Source organism: Mobula birostris, chromosome 12 (assembly GCF_030028105.1).
Source record: "Mobula birostris isolate sMobBir1 chromosome 12, sMobBir1.hap1, whole genome shotgun sequence".
Taxonomy (NCBI): domain Eukaryota; kingdom Metazoa; phylum Chordata; class Chondrichthyes; order Myliobatiformes; family Myliobatidae; genus Mobula; species Mobula birostris.
In genome coordinates this window covers 9,100,247-9,124,049 of record NC_092381.1, presented here as the reverse complement: position 1 = coordinate 9,124,049, position 23,803 = coordinate 9,100,247, and positions in this window count along the sequence as shown.

Below are 23,803 nucleotides of genomic sequence, written 5' to 3'. Positions count from 1 at the left end.
CCCTCCCTCTTCTCACCCTCTCCCCGTCCTCTTCACCCCTCCCCCCCTCCCCCTCCATCTCCCCCCATCTCCCTCTCCTCTCCCCTCCAACTCCCCCTCCCCTCTCCCTCCCCTCCCCCTCTCCCCTCCCCCTCCAGCTCCCCCTCCTCTCCCCTCCATCTCCCCTCCATCTCCCCTCCTTCCATCCCCCTCCTCCCCCTCTCCCCCTCCATCTCCCCCATCTCCTCCTTGCCCCCTCTATCTTCCCTCCTTTCATCCCCTTCTCCCCCCTCCCTATCCCTCTCCTCCCCCTCTCCCCATCCCCCTCCCCTCCATCTCCCTCTCCCCTCTCCCCTCCATCTCTCCTCCCCCTCTCCCCTCCATCTCCCCCTCCCCTCTCCACCCCCCTTTCCCCCTCCCCATCCTCTCCTCCTCCTCTCCCCTCCCCTCCTCCTCCACCCCCCTTCTCCATCCCTTCTCCCCTTTCCCCTCCTTCTCTCCCCTTCACCTCCCTCCCCCTCCCACTACCCCATTTTCCCTTCCCTCTCCCCCTTCTCCCCTTCCCCACCCTCTCACCATCCCATAAGACCATAAGACCATAAGACAAAGGAGCAGAAGTAGGCCATTCGGCCCATCGAGTCTGCTCCGCCATTTTATCATGAGCTGATCCATTTTATCCTATTTAGTCCCACTGCCCCGCCTTCTCACCATAACCTTTGATGCCCTGCTACTCAGATACCTATCAATCTCTGCCTTAAATACACCCAATGAATTGGCCTCCACTGCTGCCCGTGGCAACAAATTCCATAGATTCACTACCCTCTGACTAAAAAAATTTTTTCGCATTTCTGTTCTGAAAGGGCGCCCTTCAATCCTGAAGTCATGCCCTCTCGTACTAGACTCCGCCATCATGGGAAACAACTTTGCCACATCCACTCTGTCCATGCCTTTTAACATTCAAAATGTTTCTATGAGGTCTCCCCTCATTCTTCTAAACTCCAAGGAATACAGTCCAAGAGTGGACAAATGTTCCTCATATGTTAACCCTCTCACTCCCGGAATCATTCTAGTGAATCTTCTCTGTACCCTCTCCAACGTCAGCACATCCTTTCTTAAATAAGGAGACCAAAACTGCCCACAGTACTCCAAGTGAGGTCTCACCAGCGCCTTATAGAGCCTCAACATCACATCCCTGCTCCTATACTCTATTCCTCTAGAAATGAATGCCAACATTGCATTCGCCTTCTTCACTACCGACTCAACCTGGAGGTTAACTTTAAGGGTATCCTGTACGAGGACTCCCAAGTCCCGTTGCATCTCAGAACTTTGAATTCTTTTCCCATTTAAATAATAGTCTGCCCGTTTATTTTTTCTGCCAAAGTGCATAACCATACACTTCCAACATTGTACTTCATTTGGCACTTCTTTGCCTATTCTTCCAATCTATCCAAGTCTCTCTGCAGACTCTCCATTTCCTCAGCACTACCGGCCCCTCCACCTATCTTCTTATCCCCCCTCTCCCACTCCCTATTCAAAAGGGTTCTTTGTAATTCATCCATCAGCTGAGCATCATTGACAAGACCAGCATTTATTGGTCATTGTTAATTGCTTCCTCACAAGATGGTCAATACCGCTTGAACTCACTGATGACTCTAATCAATTTTTATAGAATACCCCGAAGACCCTCACTAATTTTTACAGATGAACCATAGAAAGCATCCTATCGGGATGCGTTACAGCTGCTCTGCCTGTGAGTGCAAGAGACTGCGGAGAGGGTGGAGGTGTTTCAAACCATCACGTTGGTCTTGGTCTACAGATTCCACCGACTCAGGAAAGCAACCAAACTACAGACTCCTCCCACCACGACTCATTCTCTCCTTTAAGGAAAAAAATAAAAAAAACTTGAGAACCAGGCTTAAGGACAGCTTCTTTCCCACTTGAATAAACCTTCCAAATACTGAAAGGTGAACTCTTTTCCTTCCAGCCTACCTCATTGTGGCTCTTGTACTTCAGTTGTCTACCAGTGCACTTTCTCTGTAACACTCTGTTCTGTAAATACAATGTCAGCATCCATTTCAAGAATATCAAAGCAGGGATGTAATGCTGAGACTTTGTAAAGCATTGGTCAGACTGCATCTGGAGAATTGTGAGCAGTTTTTGCCTTGTATCAAAGAAATGAAGGTGGCTGGTGGAGATGTTGTCTGTCTCTACCAAGGAAGACGTAAGGCACTCCTTCCATCTGCTAGCCTGCAGGTCACCCTTGGGCAAGGTGTAACACCTGCTTAGCACCTCCTCCTCCCTGATCAGGGTCATGTGAAGCCAGGTAGTGGATGGTCGTATGAGCAGATGGTGCATATCACAAGTCCTGGTTATGCGACCACTGATGCCAGGCAGACCATCTCTGGAGATATTGTAAATATCTTGTAAAGACACTACCCAGAAGGCAATGACAAACCACTTCTGCCAGATTTGCCAAGAACAATCATGGTCAGGGAAACAGCATAGAAACATAGAAAATAGGTGCAGGAGTAGGCCATTCAGCCCTTCGAACCTGCACCACCATTCAGTATGATCATGGCTGATCATCCAACTCAGCTTGATTTTATCCAACTCATCCAACTCAGAATGATTGCCTATGTCATATGACATGGCACATAATGAACGAATGATCTAAGAAAGGATGTGCTGACATTAGACAGGATAAGGAGGAGACAGGATACGATAATGATCCCAGGGATGAAAGGATTAACTTAGGGTTAAAAATAGGTTAATTAAGGCTTTTCCTTCTCAGGTTGGGTAAAACAGAATTAGAGGTCATAAGTTTAGTGTAAAAGTGTAATTATGAAGAATCTGAGGTAAAATTCTTCACTCAGATGATGGTGTGAGTGTAGAATGAGCTGCCAGTAGATGGGGGTTCAATTATAACATTAAGAGCAGTTTGGAAATGTGGAGGGTTGTGGCCTGGGTGCAGGAAGATGGGGCTAAGCAGAAGACCAGGACAGCACAGACTAGATAGGCCAAAGGACCTGTTTCTATACTGCTGTGCTCTGTGATCATTTGATTGTTCTGGATCTGTAGTCGCCAGAGTTCTGAAGGATGTGGAAAGATCTCATTGAATCCTTTCAAATACATACTGGATTTGGAGAGGATGTTTACAGCTATGGGGACCGGAGAGCTTAGCCTCAGCATATGGGGACATCCCTTTTGGAACAGAGAAGAGGCGAGGAAGAATTTCTTTAGGATTTTACACAGAGAGCTGTAGCTACATGGACAGCACTGCCAGGAGTGGTGGTAGAGGCTGATATAATGGGGACTTTGAAAAGACTCTTAGATAGGCACATGGATGAAAGAAAAATGGTAGATATGGGCAAAGTAGGAGGGAAAGGCCAGACTAATGATGGTGATTGACTGTCTTGTCCATCTAAATGACAAGGGAGCCAAGGCCTATGGAGAGAGATGGTTCTGAGGACAAAAATGGAACAACCTTGAATTCAAGGGTTTGAATGATTCTCTCTGTTCCTTATGTTTTATAGAACATAGAACAGTACAGCACAGGAAAATGCTCTTCAGCCCACAATGTTGTACCAGACATTCAGCTAAAGCAGATTCCATCATCAACCCTGGGCCATCCTCTCTTTTTTGCTGCTGCCATCAAGAAGAAGGTACAGGATCCTCAAGACTCACAGCACCAGGTTCAGGAACAGTCACTACCCCTCAACCATCAGGCTCTTGAACCAAAGGGAATACCTTCACTTACCCCTTCGTTGCAATGTTCCCTCAACCAATGGACTCAATTTCAAGGATTTTTTATCTCATGTTTTTGATATTTACTGCTTATTTATTCATTATTATTCTTCCTTTCTTGCTTTTTATACTTGGATAATTTGTTGTCTTTTGCTCGTTGATTGTCAGTCTTGTGCATGTTTTTTCATTGATTTTTGTATTTACTGTGAATGCCCGCAAGAAAATGAATCTCTGAGTGGAATATTGTGACATATATGTATTTTGATAACAAATTTACTTTGAACTTTGGTGCCAAATTAACCTAAACACTTTGGCTTGGACATGCCCCACATCTCTCCATTGTGTACCTAATGATGATCCCCTCAAATGTCTCCATCTGCCTCCACCAACACCCCTTCACCACATTCCAGGCACCCACGTCTATCTGCTTAGAAGACCTGTCCTGTACATCTTCTTTGAACATACCCCTTCATACCTTAATTCCTTTCCCTTAGGATTAGGCATTTTCACTCTGGAAAAAAGATATGTTCATCTCTGCAAACACGAAAAATTCTGCCGATGCTGGAAATCCAGAGCAACACACACACAATGCTGGAGGAACTCAGCAGGCCAGGCAGCATCTATGGAAAAGAGTAAACAGTTGATAATTCAGACTGAGTCCGAGCCTTGATGAAAGGCTCATAGCTGTTGCCTGGCCTGCTGAGTTCCTCCAGCATTTTGTGTGTGTTCATCTTTGTCTCTCGTTATTTTATAAACTTTCATCAGGTCACCCAGGGCCTCCACCACCCAACAGAAAACAATCCATGCTTGTAAGGTCTCCCCTGGGCCTCCACCACTCCATAGAAAACAATCCAAGCTTGTCCATGCTTGCCTCATAGCTCTTGCGTTTTAGTCCTGGTAGCATCCCGGTGCACCTCTTCTAGTCCCTCTCCAAAGCCTCCACATCCTCCCTATAATGTTGAAAGGCTTCAACAGAGTGGATGTAGAAAGGATGTTTCCTGTGGTGGGGGAGTCTAAAACCAGGGGACACAGCCTCAGAATAGAGGGATGTCCACTTAAAGCATCTCCTGGAGATGAGGCGGAATTTCTTTCACCAGAGGATAATGAATCTGTGGAATTCATTGTCTCAGATGGCTGTGGAGGCCAAGTATTTGGGTATATTTAAGATAGACGTTGATAGGTTCTTGATTGGTCAGGACATGAAGGGATGTGGGGGGAAGGCAGGAGATTGGGGCTGAGAGGGAAATGGGTCAACCATGATGAAGTGGTGGAGCAGACTCGATGAGCCAGTTGGCTTAATTCTGCTCCCTTATCTTATGGTCTTATAATGACAATAGAAGCATATGACATAGGAGCAACATTATGCTTTGGCCGATGGAGTCTGTTCGTCCTTTTGATTATTGTTGATTTATAATCCCTCTCAACCCCATTTTCCTGTATTCGCCCTGTAACCTTTGACATCCTGGGTAATCCACAACAATATCAAGTCAAGTCAAGTCAAGTCAAGTTTATTGTCATTTCGAGCATAAGCTGCTGGTACAGTACACAGTAAAAACAAAACAACATTCCTCCAGGATCCTGGTGCTACATGAAACAACACAAAACTACACTAGACTATGTGAGACAGCACAAGGCTACACTAGACTACGTAAAACAACATAAAAACTACACTAGACTACAGACCTGCACAGGACTACATAAAGTGACTTGTCTTCCCAGCTGTCTGTGGCAATGAATTCCACAAATTCACCTTCTTGGGTGACTCGAACTGAATGCAGTTCTCCAGATGTGGCCTAACTGTTTTTTTTATAAAGCTGCAATGTAACTTCCAGACTCTTGAACTAAATGCTTTTACTAATCAAGGCAAGAGTATCATAGACACCAGCCTCCTCAGCATCGAGGATATCTTCAAAAGACAATACCTCAAAAAAGCAGCATCCAACATATGGATTTCCATCACCCAGGACATGCCCTCGTCTCATTGCTACCATCAAGAAGGAGGTACAGGAGCCTAAAGACACATATTCAACATTTTAGGAACAGCTTCTTCCTCTCTGACATCAAATTTCTGAATGGACAATGAACTCATGTACACTACCTCACTATTTTTTTCTTTTCCTTGCTCTCTTAGGCACACGTATATATAGCTATGTTGCATTAGACTTTTGCACAGTACTGTATATATGAATTATTGTAATTATTGTTATTTAACTGTGTATTGCAATGTACTGCCACTGTAACACAACATATTTCACGACAAATGTCTGTGATATTAAACTTGATTCTGATCCTGATTCTGACCCCATCAACCTGTGCAGCCATTTTCAGGGTGCTATAGGCTTACTGTATACTCTTGTGCTGTGGGATTGGGGTAATGTGTAGTTCAGACTAGGAAAGGGCAGCATATTGCCTTTCTTGAGTAATGATTCTTTCGAGAATCACTTGATTCTGGCATGACTAGCCAATAATATAAAGCAGGATACCAGCAGTTTTGTCAGTTATATAAAGAGTAAAAAGGAGGTGTTCCTCAGGGGTCAGTACTGGGACTGCTGCTTTTCATATTGTTTGTCAGTGATTTAGATAGTGGGATTGATGGCTTTGTGACAATGTTTGCGGATGATACGAAGATAGGTGGAGGGGTAGGTAGTGCTAAGGAAGCAATGCGATTGCGGCAGGTCAAATTGGAAGAATGGCCAAAAATGTGGCAGATGTGGCAGTGTTAGGAAATGTATGATAATGCATTTTGGTAAAAGAAACAATAGTGCAGGCTATTATTTAATGGGGAGAATGTTCAAACATTTAAGTGCAAAAGGACTTCGGAGTCCTCGTGCAAGACTCTCAGAAGGTTAATTTACAGGTTAAGTCTGTGGGGAAGAAGACAAATGCAATGTTGGTATTTATTTCAAGGGGAATAGAATATAAAAGCAAGGAGGTAATGCTGAGGCTTTATAAGAAACAAGTCAGGCTTCACTTGGAGTATTGCCAACAGTTTTGAGCCCTATTTCTCAGAAAGGATGTGTTGTCATTGGAGAGAGTCCAGAGGAGGTTCATGTAGTTGATGCCAGGAATGAAGAGGTTAACATATGAGGAGTGTTTGGCAGCTTTGGGCCTGTACTCACTGGAATTTAGGGGAGATCTCATTGTAACCTACCGAATGTTGAAATGACTAGATATGGTGGATGTGGAGAGAATGTTTCCTATGGAGGGGATATACAGAACTAGAGGGCACAGCCTCAAAACTGAGGGCAACCTTTTAGACTAGAGGTAAGGAGGAATTATTTAGCCACAGAGTAGTGAATCTGTGGAATGCTCTGCCACAGACTGCAGTGCCGTGCATATATTTAAGGCAGAAGTCGATAGTTTCCTGATCAGTCAGGGCATCAAAGGATATGGCAAGAAGGCAGATGTATGGGTTGAACCATGATGGAATGGTGGAGCTGACTTGATGGGCTGAATGGCCTAATTCTGCTTCTATGTTTTATGGTCTAATGGTCTTATGATGGGCCAAAGGGAAAATACTACAGACGCTGGAAATCTGAAATAAATACGTTATGTGTTGGAAACATCCAGCAGACAAAGCAGCATCTGCGGGAGAGAGAAAGGCAACAATTGGCCTCTCATTCTCTCATAGTCTAACTCGTTATGATCTTGCACTTCACTGAAAGCACTAGATTATAATAAGAAAGATCAGCTTTATTTGTCACATGTACATTAAAACATGGAGTGGTGAAATGTGACATTTGCATCAAAACAAGTTAGTGAGGGTAGTGCTGGGCAGCCCGAGAGTTGTGTCAATGTAACATGCCTACAACTCACCAATACTAATTGCTTGTCTTTGGAATATGGTGGAAACCTGAGCACCCGGAGGAAACTCACAAGGTCACAACAAGAATGTACAAACTCCTTACAAACAGCAGTGGAAAGTTTACCTGCACTGCAACTTTTCAGTAGTTTTTACACTTTGTTCTGCTTTATTATTGTTTTACCTTGTTTTACTTCATCACACTGAGCAACGATTTGATCTGTACGACCAGTATTTGAGACAAGCTTTTCCCTCTATCTCGGTACATGTGACAACAATAAACCAATTCTTATACAAATGGCTTTGCGTAAACACTTAATAAACTGAGCCTTGTAGCTTTTCACAATGATCTAAAAATATTCCAAGGTCATTACGCTGCAGTTCGCTTTTTCATTCCTCAAAGTTATATCATGAAATTTAAATTTCCCAGCCTCAGTCATTAGATTTTAACTCCCTTCTTCACGTCATACATGCTAGACCGAAGGTCAGTAACAGCTTCACCGCGCTACCAAAAAAAAATTGGATTGCAGTGTCCCAGTGCGCAGAGGGCGGTCACAATGTGTTCTGATCTATTTGGCACAATTAACGCCTGTGCGTCTGATGTATCCCACTGCAACCTCAACTGGTGTGGTAATATAGTGGCTCTGTCCCTGGACTCACAGCCAGAGTTGTGAACCACTGATCTGGAGACAACTGTGGACTGGCTGCAGTATTGACCTTGTTCCACGTCTGTCAACTCACTTTCTGAGAGTCTGCGGTTCATGTTCTGTGTTTTGTTTGTTCACTTTTTAAAATTGTTTGTAGGATTTGTTCTATTTCTGCACATTTGACGTTTGATGGTCTTTGTGCTGTGTTTTTTTTGTGGGTTCTATTATGTTTCTTTGTTTTGTGGCTGCCTGGAAGAAGATGAATCACAAGGTTGTATATAGTATACATACATTGATAATAAATGTACTTTGATCTTTGGGTTGCGATCCCACCCTGGCAGCCGGGAAACTTAATTCAAAGCAGTTAACTAAATGTGTAATTAAAGGTGGTTGCGATAAATGTGACTGTGAAATCTCTGGCTTAGAACATGGAACAGTACAGCACAGGAACGGGACCTTCAGCCCACTATCATCATCATTACATGCCGTGAAGTACGACACGCGTGCTCACGGTCTTCCATCTGCCTTTAGTCTGAGAAGTTCTAATAAGCCCTTCAAAACACTTGCCTGTCCACCTCTTGATGTACCTCATGAGTGTCATGCGCTGTCAACTGCAACTTTTTCTTCCATCAATTTCTTCCGTCACTGCAAGATGTTCGAACTTCTCTTTCCTCAGTACATGTCTCTGAAATTCCAGCTGCCGTGTCCTGAGTGACGATATCAGCTCTCTCCTTATTCCGGCTTTCCGCAACACTTCCTCATTTCTTACTCTGCCCCTGCACGATATTTCCATCACTCTTCTCACATTTTTGCAGCTTCGCGTCTTCCCTCAATTTGTCTGATATCGCCAAACATTTATTTCTATAAGTTGTTGGTGTGGAATCAATGCAGAATCACAACACTCTTGAGTTTCATACCCAGAGAAATATGTTTTTCACCTTCTTTCATTTGATTGTGCTTCTTTGTATTTAATGTGAATGGCTGCAAGACCTCAGGGTAGTATGTGTGACATATGTGTACTTTGATCATAAATTTACTTTGAACTTTGAACTTTGAGTTAGACCTATTAGCACTTAAAATAATTGCAAAGTGGGTACAGCATCACATACCCCACCCCCGCCGATCATATTTCATGAGTGCCTTGAGAACTGTATAGGGCCCTCATCCAGAGTCTTGTCGTTCTCATCTGCAGGTCCAGGGTCCACACCGATGATTGAAACCTGAAGGTTGATTGGAAGTCCAGAAGTCGAGGACTAATGGCCAGGGTCCCAAGTCTTCGAATCTCTGCGAGTCCGCTGGGGAAGTCGGGGACCTGGGTCTGTGAATGTCTGTGAGTTTTCCTGGGGAAGTTGGGGCCCTGAGTCTGTGAATGTCTGAAGTTCCCTGGGGAAATTGGGGCCCTGTGTCTGTGAATGTCTGTGAGTGTTCCTGGGGAAGTTGGGGCCCTGAGTCTGTGAGTTCTCTGGGGAAGTTGGGGCCCTGAGTCTGTGAATGTCTGTGAGTTCCCTGGGGAAATTGGGGCTTCGAGTTTGCAAATCTCTGTGCTTCTGCTGGGGAATTCAAGGCTCCGATTCTGCGAATGCCTGTGAGTCCCCTGGGGAAGTAGGTGCCCCGAGACTGTGAATGTCTGTGTGTTCACTGGAGGCCAGAGGCCACAGTACGTGGCCTGTCCTGAGGTTAGATGACTGTGTATGTGCATGTTTGGGTGGGTGGCTGGGAGAGAGCAAGGGTGGGTCAGGATTTGTTTTGCTGTCGGTTGCTTCTTTGCTTGGTATGTTCTGTTTTGTTGTGTTCTGCCGACCAATATGCTATGTTGACAACAGAATGTGTGGCGACACTTGTGGGATGCCCCAGCACATCCTCAGGTGTGTTGGTTGTTAACAAGAAAGGTGCATTTCACTGCACATTCAAGGAATCTGAATCTGAACCAGCAGGCTGGTACCTGCTACAGTGTATCAGCAATCTTGTCTGTTGTCTCCTGCACTTCGGTTAATACTGTTACAACTTTGTTAATTCCTCTGGTTCATGTTATGCCCTACCACTGAACAACATTATCACTGAACTCTCATCAGCTGTGGGTAATGAATGAGGCAGCCTGCACAGTGTAGTTGGCAGTGATGGAAATTCGCCTGTTAAAGTGGGGAAAAAATCGACGCCGTTATTTTACAATCAAAGAGATGATTTAAGAAAAAGATGCTCGGTACATCTGAATCTGTTGGGTTTGGCGAACGATCTCGAGCCCAGGGTTTCAGTTATTACAACACTGAAGGAAACTATTTGGCCCCCAGCTGGCTCCCAGGACAGTAGTCCTGTCTGTCCCATTTGTGATTGGAATTGCAATTGGTTCATTATCATCACGGGTACTGAGATACAGGGAAAAGTTTGTCTTGCTTACTGTTTATACAGATTAGATCAAAACAATAGTAATGCAGAATAAAGTGTAACAGCAGATGCTGTTACAGCTCAGGGCATCAGAGTTTGGAGTTCAAACCTGGAGTTCATAAGACCATAAGACATAGGAGCAGAATTAGGCCATCTGGCCCATTGAGTGTGCTCCGCTATTTAATCATGGCTAATCTTTTTTTTCCCTCCTCCTCAACTTCACTTCCCAGCCTTCTCCCCGTAACCTTTGATGCCATATCCAATCAAGAACCTATCAATCTCTGCCTTAAATACACCCAACGACCTGGCCTCCACAGCTGCCTGTGGCAACAAATTCCACAAATTCACCACCCTTTGCCTAAGGAAATTTCTCCGCATCTCTGTTTTGAATGGACACCTCTCTGTCCTGAGGCTGTGCCCTCTTGTCCTAGACTCTCCCACCATGGGAAACATCCTTTCCACATCTACTCTGTCTGGGCCTTTCAACATTCGAAAGGTTTCAATGAGGTCCCTCCTCATCCTTCTAAATTCTAGCGAGTACAGACCCAGAGCCATCAAACGTTCCTCGTATGATAACAGTTCCTCTGTAAGGAGTCACTGTAGTCCTCCCGGTGGAATGCATGGGTTTTCTCTTGGTGCTCTTGTTTCCTCCCACAATCCAAAGATGGATGGGGAGGTTAATTAGTCACTGAAATGGTCCCGTAATTAGGTTAGGGTTCAATTGTGGTATTCTGGGGATGATGCCTCAAGAGAAAGGTTGATTAGGACTTAACTCCCTGGAGCACAGAAGAATAGGAGGATATTTGATTGAGGTATACAAAATTGTGTTGGGTATAGATAGGGTAAACGCAAGCAGGCTTTTTCCACTGAGGTTGGATGAGACGACAACTAGAGGTCATGTATTAAGGGTGAAAGGTGAAATGTTTAAGGTAACATGAGGGAGAACATCTTCACTCAGCGGAAGTAGTGGATGTTCAAAGGGTCAAAGGTACAATTTACTGTCAGAGAAATGTATACAATACACATCCCGAAATGCCTTCTCTTTGCAAACATCCACAAAAACAGAGAAGTGCCCCAAAGAATGAATGACAGTTAAACATAAGAACCCCAAAGTCCCCCCAGCTCCCCCCTCCCTCACATAAGTGGTAGCAAGCAACAACCCCCAAATGGCAAAAAAAACAAGCATTGGCACCCGCCACCGCGCACCCAAGCGTGAGCAAAGCAATAGCAAAGACACAGACTTGCAGTTACCCCAAAGACTTTGCTTTTCACCCGGCATTCGACATACCATAAGTTCTCTCTCTCCCCAATAAGGGAGAAATGGGGGTTCAATTTCAACTTTTAAGAGAAATTTGGATAGGTACATGGATGGAAGGAGTCTCTGCGGTATGCATGGGTTTTCTCCGGGCCCTCCCATGATTAGATTAGGGTTAAATTCAGTCGCTGGGTGGCGCAGCTCGAAGGGCCAGAAAGGGCTGCTCCATGCTGTATCTCTAAATAAAAAAATGAAGATTGAAATTTCTCTTCATTTCGGTTCTAAAGGATCACTCTTGCGTTCTGCGGCTGTGCCCTCTGGTCCTAGACTCCCCACACTTTCAGAAACATCCCTCTTCCACGATAGGAAATGCCCAATGAGCCAAACTGATGTCATTGTCTTGATGTTAGCATCTGGAGAACTTACCCTGCACAAATAAGGTCAGACTGCGCCGGACACTAATGCACCATTAGCATTTCTTTTGGTCCAATTAATTAAGCTAATGTAATTGAGAAAACTAATACAAGTGGTGAATTTTATACCAATGAAAATTCATCCCAGTGGCATAAGGCCAGAATCTCTGGCTATTAAAGCATTCATTGAACAGCATACTAATCCTACAGCAGGCAAAGTCTATTATTATTAAAAATTTAATGGGGTGCTGAATATTTTAGCAGGCATAGTAAGTATTTCATGGTTTGTTTGTGATTTATCTGATATTACTGGAATTATATATATGGGCGCCACAGTAGCATAGTGGTTAGTGTGACGCTATTACAGCTCGGGGCGTTGGAGTTTGCTGTTCAATTCCGGTGTTCTCTGTCAGCAGGTTTTAATGTTCTATTCTATATTCATGTGGGTTTCCTCCAGGTGCTCCAGCTTCCTCCTGTAGTCCAGTGACGCACCGTTTAGGAGGTTAATTGGTTTTTGTAAGTAGTACCGTGATTAGGCTAGTGTGGGATGTTGGATGGTGCAGCTGATTCGGCGAAAAGGGCCCGTTCTGCGCTGTATTTCTAAGTAAATTATTAGACATAAAAAATTTTGTTTTTTAGTTGACTATCTTGCCCGACTTATTTACTTGGGCCCTTAGCTCCAAATGGCACATAGGCCATCAGTAACCACCCATCTGCATTGTCCCCTGAAGTCGATGGTATGGTTGGAGTTCATCAAGGTTTCTGCAATCTATCGTATCCACTGTACACGGGGTTGGCCTGTACAGCTTCACCAGAGCCCTGTTGTACCTGTTTCCAACTCTCTTGATAGGGACATGGGGTTGAACCTTGTCCAAACCCACTGTCCTTTCAGTTCTGGACACTTCAGATTCCTGGGATCAATTTGTCCATCCATTGATGTCCGTTCCATCAGCTTGCTAAGTATTAAGTCTCAAATTCCCATCAGGAATTTCTCTGCTTTTCAGATGCAATTTTAAACTGATGAATATGGCCAACTTTAGAGCTGACGGTCTTAATACTTATTGATGTGGTGTTGCCAATGTTTTATTATGTTAAAAATATCACATGCATATATGGTTTTGCTGATTATTTGTGTTTGTTCTGTCTCTTGGGACAATTGAAAGTGGTGAATTTGAACCAAATTAAATCACTATTAATTATCTCGGTTTCAAGTTCAAAATTTAAAGCACAATGTAAATTTGTTATGAAGTACAGATATGTTACCATATACCACCCCTGAGATCCATTAGTTTTATTTATTTATTGGAGATACAGAGCAGAAAAGGCCCTTTTGGCCCTTCAAGCTGCAGCACCCAACAATCCCTTTGATTTAATCCCAACCTAATCACAGGACAATTTACAATGACTAATTAACCAACCAACCAGTATGTCTTTGCATTGTGGGAGGAAACTAGAGCACCCAGAGGAAACACACACAGTCATAAGTAGAACATATAAACTGCTTACAGAAAACGAACCTAGGTCACTGGTACTGTAAAGCATTGTGCTGACCACTACACTGCCACGCCACCCCATTTTCTTGTGGGCATTCACAATAAATACAAAGAAACACAGTAGAATGAGAAACTGCGCACAGCAAAGACCGACAAACAACCGATGTGCAAACGGCAAATACAAAAAGAAAATAATAATAAAAAATGAATAACCAATAAATATCGAGAACAAGTGTTGAAGTGTCCTTGAACGTGAATCCAGAGGTTGTGGGAAAAGCTCAGTGTTGGGGTAAGTGAAGTTATCCCCTTTGATTCAAGAACCTGATTTTTGAGGGGTAATAACTATTCCTGAACATGGTGTTGTGGGTCTTGAGGTTCTTGTACCTTCTTCCTAATGGCAGCATGGAGAAGAGAGCATGCCCTGGGTGGTGGGGGTCCTTGATGATGGATGATGCTTTCCTGCAACTGCACTGTGGATTCTGTCTGTACTTGTAGCTGCCACACATTGATGAACTGTTGTGTAAGGAAGCTAAGTTACGTTAATGTTAGAACAACAAACTGCAAATTGGTGCCTTAGTAAAAGAGCCAGCATAACCAAAGATCTCAGACATTCTCTCTTCTTCCATCAGGCAAAAGGTACAAAAACCTGAAAGAATGAAACATCAGGTTCATGGTCAGGATCAATCCCATTGTTATTAAACAATTGAACAGACCACCCTTATGAAAAGATGCACTCTGGACCTCAAAATCTACCTTATTATGATCTTGTGCCCTATTTTTCTGTAGCTGTTGCACTCCATTTTGCATTGTTATTGGGGTGGCACAGGAGCGTAGCAGTTAGTGTAACGCTTTACAGCATCACTGAACCGGGTTTAATTCCTGCTGTCTGCAAAGAGATTGTACATTCTCACCATGGCCACACGGGTTTCCTCCGTGTACTTCAGTTTCCTCCCACAATCCAAAGTCATACTGGTTGGTAGGTTAATTGGCCATTGTAAACTGTCCTGTGATTAGGCTAAGATACAACTGGGGGGGATTGCACGACTCAATGGGGGCAGAAAGGCCTATTCTACGCTGTATCTCAGTAATAAATAAATAAGACCTCCTGATCCCTCTGTCCATCTCATTATGGGCCCTTGTACCTTATTAAACCCTGGTTAGGCCACACTTGTAGTATTGTGTTCACTTCTGGTCACCTCGTCACCGGAAGGATGTGGAAGCTTCAGAGAAGTTCAGGGGCTTTCTCTGGATTGGAGAGCAGGTCTTATGAGGACAGCTTGAGCAAGTTAGGCCGTTCCTCTTAAAGTGAAGGAGGATGAGAGGTTAATTCATAGCATGTGAAAGATGATAAGAGGCATACAGGGTGAAGGGCCTGTACTGAGCTGTTATGTTCTATGTATTAGCATGTTCTTTGTGAACAAGCATGGCCAGCATATCTCCTTTAAACCTTTCCCTTCTCAAGTTAAACCTGTGCCCTCTGGTATGTGATATTTCTGTACTGATTACTGAGAAAAAAGACTGATTATTTTCACTATCTAGGCCTCACATAATTTTATGTATTTCTGTCAGGTCATCCATCAGCTTCCGAGGCTCCACAGAAAGTAGTCCAAGTTCGTCCAACTTCTCCCTTTAGCTCATACTCTCCAATCCCTGCAACATGCATTTAAATGTGAGTTCTAGTCTCACCTAACATCAGCGGGAAAAGCATGAATGCATTTACCCTATCTATACCTCCATCAACTCTTCCCCCATTCTTCTATGTTCCAGGGAATGAAGTCCTAATCTATTCAATCTTTCCCTGTAACCCAGGCTCACAAGTCCCCGCAACCTCCTTGTAAATTTTATCTGTACTTTTTCAGTCTGATTAATATATCTTCTGTAGGTGGGTGACCAGCCAGAGAGTGGTGAATCTGTGGAATCCATTGCCACAGGTGGGTGTGGAGGCCAGGTCACTGGTTGTATTTAAGGCGGAGGTTGATAGTCAGGGCATGAAAAGTTACGAGGAGAAAGCAGGAGAGTGGGGTTGAGATGAAAATGGATTTGCCATGGTGAAACGGCACAGCAACCTCGATGGGCTGAATGGCCTAATTCAGCTCCTATGTCTTATAGTCTTATAGACCAGAACTGCATAAAATATTCCGAATTAGGCCTCACCAATGTCTTCAACTTCAACATACCATCCCTATATTGTGGATTTAGAGATCTTCTCTGAGATTTATCACCTTGTCAGGGTGGAGAGGCTTGTGAGTTCCTGGGATCCCAAGAGTGAAGCTGTCTGGAATTTAGCTCCTGGAGGGGTCACCCATGGCGGTAAGGTCAAGGGGGGAGGTTTCAGATAAAGAGCGATCCAACCAAGACCTCAACGGTGGAGCCAGTGGAAGATCATGACACATCTCAACAGCAGCGAAGGTGGAGAAAGGCTGCAACAGTGAAAGGTCCCCAGTCATCTTCCATTCCATGTCACTGGACCCTGACCCTGATCTGTCAAGGACTGTGTGGTGGGTGCCCGTGCACCAGGGGAATCCACCCCAACATTGCGGACTAGAGATTGCAAATAAATCTCTGTCTCACGCCCGCACCCCGCTACCCCCTCCCCCAGGAATGGAAGCCTTAACATTGCACTTTATAAAGTCTCAGCACAATATTTCTCTAGAGATGGATTCTTCTCCCTCAAAGCTCATTAAAAACTGACAACATACAAGACTTAAAGTTCAGTTCAAATTCTGCGTAGAACATAGCATTCCCTTCTCGGACAAGGAAGGTAAGCTAATGTCACTTGTGTTTTCTCTGACAATGTGCAGTCTATCAATAGGACGGCTACATTTTCCAATCAAATCAAAAATTCTAAATGAGAGTCAAGGTTCAGATCAAAACAAAGGGCAGATTTTCAATCCAATTGGCCAGTGCAAAGGTTTCACTGACAGACTGACAGAATAACCTTTACGGCAACTTTATGAGCATGGAAGGTTATTGATAAGATTCCGTGTGCCCACATCTGCACCTCGCAGAGTTTGGTTATGGTTTAGTTTTTAATAACCATGGTGTACACTGAGGAAAACAGTTTATCTTATGAGCTGAATGCATAGTTTGTCCAATCTGTCAGTTATAGTCATTGTTTATTCATTAAAAATATTCCTGTCATGGACGTAGCCTGAAAGTAGATTTGGACCATAAGACATAGGAGCAGAATTAGGCCATTCAGCCCATCGAGTCTGATCCACTATTCCAGCATGACCGATTTGCTATCTCTCTCAACTCCATTCTCCTGCCTTCTCCGCTTAACCTTTGGTACCCTTACTAATCAAGAACCTATCAACCTCCATGTTAAATATACCCAATTATTTGGCCTCCACAGTTGCCTTTGGCAATGAATTCCACAGATAGAGAAATTCCTTCTCATTTCCGTTCTAAATCAACATCACTCCAGTTTGAGGCTGTGGTCTTAGACTCCCCACTATAGGAAACATCCTCTCTACATCCACTCTACTGAGGCCTTTCAACATTCGATAGATTTCAATGAGATCCCCCTTCATTCTTCTGAATTCTAGCAGGTACAGGCCCGGAGACATCAAACGCTGCTCATATGATAAGCTTTTCAAACCCAGAATAATTTTTGTGAACCTCCTTTGAACCCTCTCCTATATCCTTTAAAAAGGTTTGTCTGAGCCAGGGCTTTTATCTTTGGAGAGAAGGAGGATGACAGGTGATTTGATAAAGATGTACAAGAAGTCCGAGTGAATAGTCAGAGAGTATTTCCCCAGGCAGAAATAACTAATACAAGCAGGGATGATGTTAAGATGATTGGATAAAAATTTAGGGAGGTGCCAGAGGTAAGCCTTTAACATAGAGTGAGGTGAGTGCATGGAAGGTCCTGCCAGGGGTGGTGGTAGAGGCAGAAACATTAGGGTCTTTTAAGAAACTCCTAGATAGGGACATGGATAAAAGAAAAGTAGAGGGCTCTTTGGGAGAGAAAGGTTAGATGGATCTCAGAGTAGGTTAAAAGGCTGGCACAACATCGTGGCCTGACTGAGGCCTCTGTTGTTCAGGGTTGACCATGGATGTTGTGTCCTATCTGTCTGGATACGCAAACCAAGGCAGTACAATATAGAGAGCAAGCTCCCTTTCTCTACACAGCTGATGAACCCAAAGGAACGGCATAGACCAATACAGTTTGGTACCAACAGCGTTGCAGGCATTGTCAGTCAACATTGAACTCAGTGTAGGACTGCCTTAGTGACTCCAGCTCCAGATTTTTCCCTTGGGGTTTACTCCCGAAGCCTTCCCCATGAGTGGGTATAGATGAAAGGCACCAGAGGTTTGAAATCAGAGTTTTCCTTCTCCTAGATGAGCTGCCGACCCCCACCTGACAAGCCCCGTCTTCCAGAAGCGACCAGTTTTAAGGCACCAGTAACCCACCTTTGCCCCATCTTCTGTCAGTAGAAACAGTTCTGCTGTATTTAGTAGCTAAGCCACATGTGAAGGCCAGGACTATAAAGTGTTGCTCCTCCATCATCATCATGAGGATGGTATCATCTTGGCACAAGAGGAGGTCTTGAGTGGATACGTTGGAATGAGAATGGGAATGGGAATTAAAATGTTTTGCCACCGTGAAGTTCTGGGATGGTATGGAGATGTTCGATGAAGCAGGCCTCCATTTTACGATGGCTGTCACCAAAAACAAAATAGTAAATAAATTAGCAATGAAAATTGAGAACACAAGATGAAGAATCCTTGAAAATGAGCCCATAGGTTGTGGGAACACTTCAGTGTTGAGGTGAGTGAAGCTATCCCCTCTGCTTCATCAACCTGATGGCTGAGGGGTAATAATTGTTCTTGAACCTGGTAGAGTGGGTCCTGAGGTTCCTGCACCTACTTCCTGATGGCAGCGGCAAGAAGAGAGCTTTCCTTTTCTAGCATTCTATGACTCCATGAATATCATGTGTGCTTGCCAATTTTTTTTAGCACAATAGCAAACCCTTCCAGCCCAATGTGACACCCAATTACACCCATGTGACCAATTAACCTACAAACAGGTACAATTAGAGGACATTTTCCTACAAATCACAGAGTCAGAGATAAGTTCAGCTCAGAACCTGGCCCTTCAGCCCTTCTAGTTCATTCCAAAACTATGTAATCTGCCTGCTCCCATCAACCTGCACCAGGACCATAGCCCTCCACACCCCTACCATCCATGTACCTATCCAAACTTCTCTTCAACATTGAAATCAAGCTCACATGTACCACTCGTTCCATACTCTCACAACCCCCTGAGTGAAGAAGTCTCCCCTTATGTTTCCCTTAAAATTTTCACCTTTTCAGATTTTCATCATTAATGTTGTAGTCCCACCTAACCTTAGTGGAAAAAGCCTGCTTGCATTTACCCTATCTATATCCCTCATAATTTTGTATGCCTCTATTAAATCTCCTCTTAGTTTTCTATGTCCCAAGAAACAAAGTCCTAATCTATTCAATCTTTCCCTATAACTCAGGTCCTCCAGTCCCAGCAACATCCTTGTAAACTTTCTCTGTACTCTTTCAACCTTATTTACAACTTTCTTGTAGGTAGGTGACCAAAACTGCACACAGTACTCCAAATTAGGCCTCACTAAAGTTTTATACAACTTCAACATAACATCCCATCTCTTGGATTTATGAAGGCCAATGTGCCAGCCAGTCTTTCTTTGTGAATGGCACCGGAAGGGGACATGTGGCAGATATCATTGAGCATGTGAATGCTACCGTAAATGAAAAATAATTAATCAACTGCAGATACTGGAAACTGGAGATGGTGATTGTCTTTAGGAAGACTAAACCTGCATTGTTCCCCGTTGCCTTTGATGGTGAAGACGTGGATATTGTGAGGACCTACAAGCATCTGGAGGTGTACCTGGATGCCAGACTTGAGTGGAGTACCAACACAGAGGCTGTGTACAAGAAGGGTCAGTGTTGCCCTTATTTTTTTATGTGATTGTGTACTGGGGCAATGGCATTAACGCGGGTGAGGCCAACGGGCTTAATAAACTGGTTAGAAAGGCTGGCTCTGTTATAGGAGTCAAACTGAACACACTGGAGACTGTAGTAGAAGACGGGCACCACAGAAAATCCTGGCAGTTCTCGATAATGTTTTTCAACCTCTGCATGCCACCTTGGCTGAACAGAGGAACACTTTTAGTAATAGACGAAGACAACTGCACTGCTGCAAAGAGCGTTATATGAGATCATGCTTGCTCTCAGCCATTAGGCTCTATAATGAGTCAAACTATAGCCAGGGAAGTGATGACCCCCACCTCCTGTCTGAGGTATCTTATTTTTTATATTCTTTCTTACTTCTCATCTAATATTTGTATATCTGTGCACTTGTAATGCTGTTGTGACACTGTAATTTCCTTTGGGATCCAAAAAGTATCTATCTATCTATCTAAAATGTAACCACACACAAAATGCTGGAGGAACTCAGCATGTCAGGCAGCATCTATGGATGGGAATAAACAGTTGACTTTTTGGGCTGAGACCCTTCATCAGGACTGGAAGGAAGGGGGGAAGTTGCCAGAATAAGAAGGTGGGAATTGAGGGGAAGGAGGAAAAACTAGAAGGTGACAAGTGGAGCCAAGTTGGTGGCGGTGTGGAACCAAGTAGCAGGGAGGGTAGAGGTGGACAAGGTAAAGGGCTCGAGAAGAAAGAATCTGATAGATGAGGAGAGTTGATGATGGGAGAAAGGGAAGGAGGAGGGGCACTGGGGAAAGTGATAGGCTGCAAGAAGATAAGTTATTAGGCCTGAGTGGGGAATTGAAGAAGAGAGAAAGGAGCAGGAAAAAGATTTAACAGGAGGAGAAGTCCATGTTCATACCATCAGATTAGAGGCTACCTGGACAGAATATCGGTTGTTGCTCCTCCACCCTGAGGGTGGCCTCATCGTGGCAGAAGGGAAGGCCATGGACTGACATGTCAGAATGGGAATGGGCATAGGAATTAAAGTGGTTGCCCTCTGGGAAATTGTGCTTTTTACAGATACTCGACTAAAATAAAGTTTTAGGAATGTGGGAGAAAGCTAGACCACCTAGAGGAAACCCATGCAGTCACAGAGAGAGGGTACAAACTCCTTACAGACAGCAGAGGAATTGAGCCTGGGTTGTTGGCACCGTAACAGTGTTACACTAACCACTACAATGCCTGCTGCCCAAAATTTTAAAGACAAACTTTATTTATCACATGTATCTAATCAGCCAATCATGTGGTAGCAATTCAATGCATAAAAGCATGCAGACATGGTCAAGAGGTTCAGTTGTTGTTCAGACGGAAAATCAGAATGGGGAAGAAATAAGATCCAAGTTACTCTGACCGTGTTGGTGCCAGATCAGGTTGTTTGAGTATCTCAGAAACTGCCGATTCTCCTGGGATTTTCATGCACGACAGCCTCTGGAGTTTACAGAGAATGGTGTGAAAAACAAAAAAAAAAATCTGGTGAATGACTGTTCTGTGCACGGGAACACCTTGTTAATGTGAGAGGTCAGAGGAGAATGGCCAGACTGGTTCAAGCTGACAGGAAGGTGACAATAACTCAAATAACCACGTGTTACTCAGTGGTGTGCGGAAGAGCATCTCTGAACACACATGTCAAACCTTGAAGTGGATGGGCTACAGCAGCAGAAGACCATGAACACATACTCAGTCGCTGCTTTATTAGGAACAGGAGGTAACCAGTAAAGTTGCCACTGAGTGTGTACTATCATCTCTTGCCCCAGTCCTCCCCAGTTTTCCCAGGCTTATTCTAATTTATTTTTAATTTTTTTTTAGTGATACAACATGGACTAAAGCCTTCTGGTTCTTTGAACCACACCACCAGAGCAACCCTCAATAAGCCTGATTAACCAAGGGACAATTTACAATGACCAGTTAACCTACCTATAACGTCTTTGGACTGGGGGAGGAAACCGGAACACCCGGAGGAAACCCATGCATTCGAAAGGGATAACGTACAGAGACTCCTTACAGAACAACACTAGAATCGAACTCTGAACTCCAAAACACCCCGGGATGTAACGGCCGCGTGCTAACTGCTAAGCTGCCGTGACACTTACAGCTCCAGCCCTCGGTCAAAACAAGTGAAGACTCACTGAATTTGAAAATAGTTAAGCCTCTGGCAGCCAGGGGTAGCTTAACCCAGGCCAGCCTACCCAGCAGCAGAGTGAATGTGTGAAATGATTGCAGTTGACATACAGCTGTATTCTGTCATTGACAATACTTGATTCCAAAGTTAATTTGATTTTTGTCTCTTTTTTTTCTTGCCACCGAGATGTAGTATCCCCACATGCTCTGTGTTCATATTCAGTTATCCCTGCTATCCATCAGACTGTTAAGAAATCTATGCTAAGGGAAGGGTCATTCATTTTCCTAACAGTTGTGTGTGCTACAGAGCTGTCTGCGCCTGACTACACCATGAGAAATGAGGAATTTTTAGGCATGGAATTAGAGACAGTTTCCAGGAAATTAGACTTGCAAGTATTGCATCACCCCAGTCAAAGACATTTTGGATTTTCAGCATCTTTTTAAAAGAAAGAGGAGGGGACAGTTTAGCATCTGTTGGAAGTTAATTAGAACAGATCTTGTTTACAACATCTCCTCTTCCCAATGACCCTACTTCTACTTCCAATTCCCATTCCAACATGTCAGTCCATAACCTCATCTGCCACAGTGAAGTCACTCTCAGCTTGGTGGAGCAACATCTCATACTGGGTAGATTCCAACCTGACGGTATTAACACTGATTTCTCTGCCTGCTGGTGATTTCTACCCCCTCCATCTTCTCTATTTTTCCGTTCTCCATTCTGGCTCTCCTCACACCTTTTCTCCACACCTGTCCATCACCATCCTTCCCTTTCTTCCATGTCCAATGTCCTCTCCTATCAGATTCCCCCTTCTTCAGCCCTTTATCAATTCTACCTATCACTTCCCAGCTTCTTGCTTTATCCACCCACCACTTTACCCCTCACCTGGTCTCACCTATCACATGCCAGCTTGTACTCCTTCCCCTCTCCCCAACTTAGTCTGTCTTCTTCCTCCTTCCCAGTCCTGATTAAGGGTCTCGGCCTGAAACATCGACTAGTTACTCTTTTCCACAAATACTGGCTAGCCTCCTGAGTTCCTCTAGCACTTTTTGTGTGTTGCTTGGATTTCCAGCATTTGTAGATTTTTTTGTCTTCAGAAAATAAAACCTAATTTCCAACTGACACTTTGTGGTTAGTGAAACCAATTATTGGGAGTGGGACATTGTTTGTCCAATTGAAACTACACAGGGGAAGACAACAGGTGAACATTCATCAGTGATCCTGATGATAAAGGGTCTCACTCCCTTTATTCCTCTCCATAGATGCTGCCTGACCTGCTGAGTTCTTCCAGCATTTTGTGTGTGTTGCTCTGGATTTCCAGCATCTGCAAAATCTTGTGTGTAATATATTAACATTCCAGCTCTTAGTGCAGTATTAAAGGTGTGTTCCCACCACTTAATGCACAGTTCAGGACAGATCTCTTTTGTCACATAGTTATATATTCATTGGCGCATGGCTGAGTGGTTAAGGCGTTCGTCTAGTGATTTGAAGGTCACTAGTTCGAGCCTTGGCTGAGGCAGCGTATGTGTCCTTGAGCAAGGCACTTAACCACACATTGCTCTGTGATGACACTGGTGCCAAGCTGTATGGGTCCTAATGCCCTTCCCTTGGACGACATCAGTGGCGTGGAGAGGGGAGACTTGCAGCATGGGCAACTGCCGGTCTTCCATACAACCTTGCCCAGGCCTACAACCTTGCCCAGGCCTGCGCCCTGGAAACTTTCCAAGGCGCAAATCCATGGTCTCATGAGACTAACGGATGCCTATAATATATTCATGGAGTCATTCTTCAACACATTAACAAAATAGATACGTTTTGGGTATTTGGTTTTTGGAACAGTCAACAGTATTGAATATTCAAATGTGTTCTGCCAGTTGGGATGTGTTAACATTGTAAAGATACAATTCTGTTAACTTACCTGACAGTATTCAAAATGTTAAAGTGGGTGATTATAGCAATTGAAGCTGTAGCTAATTGTTTATTG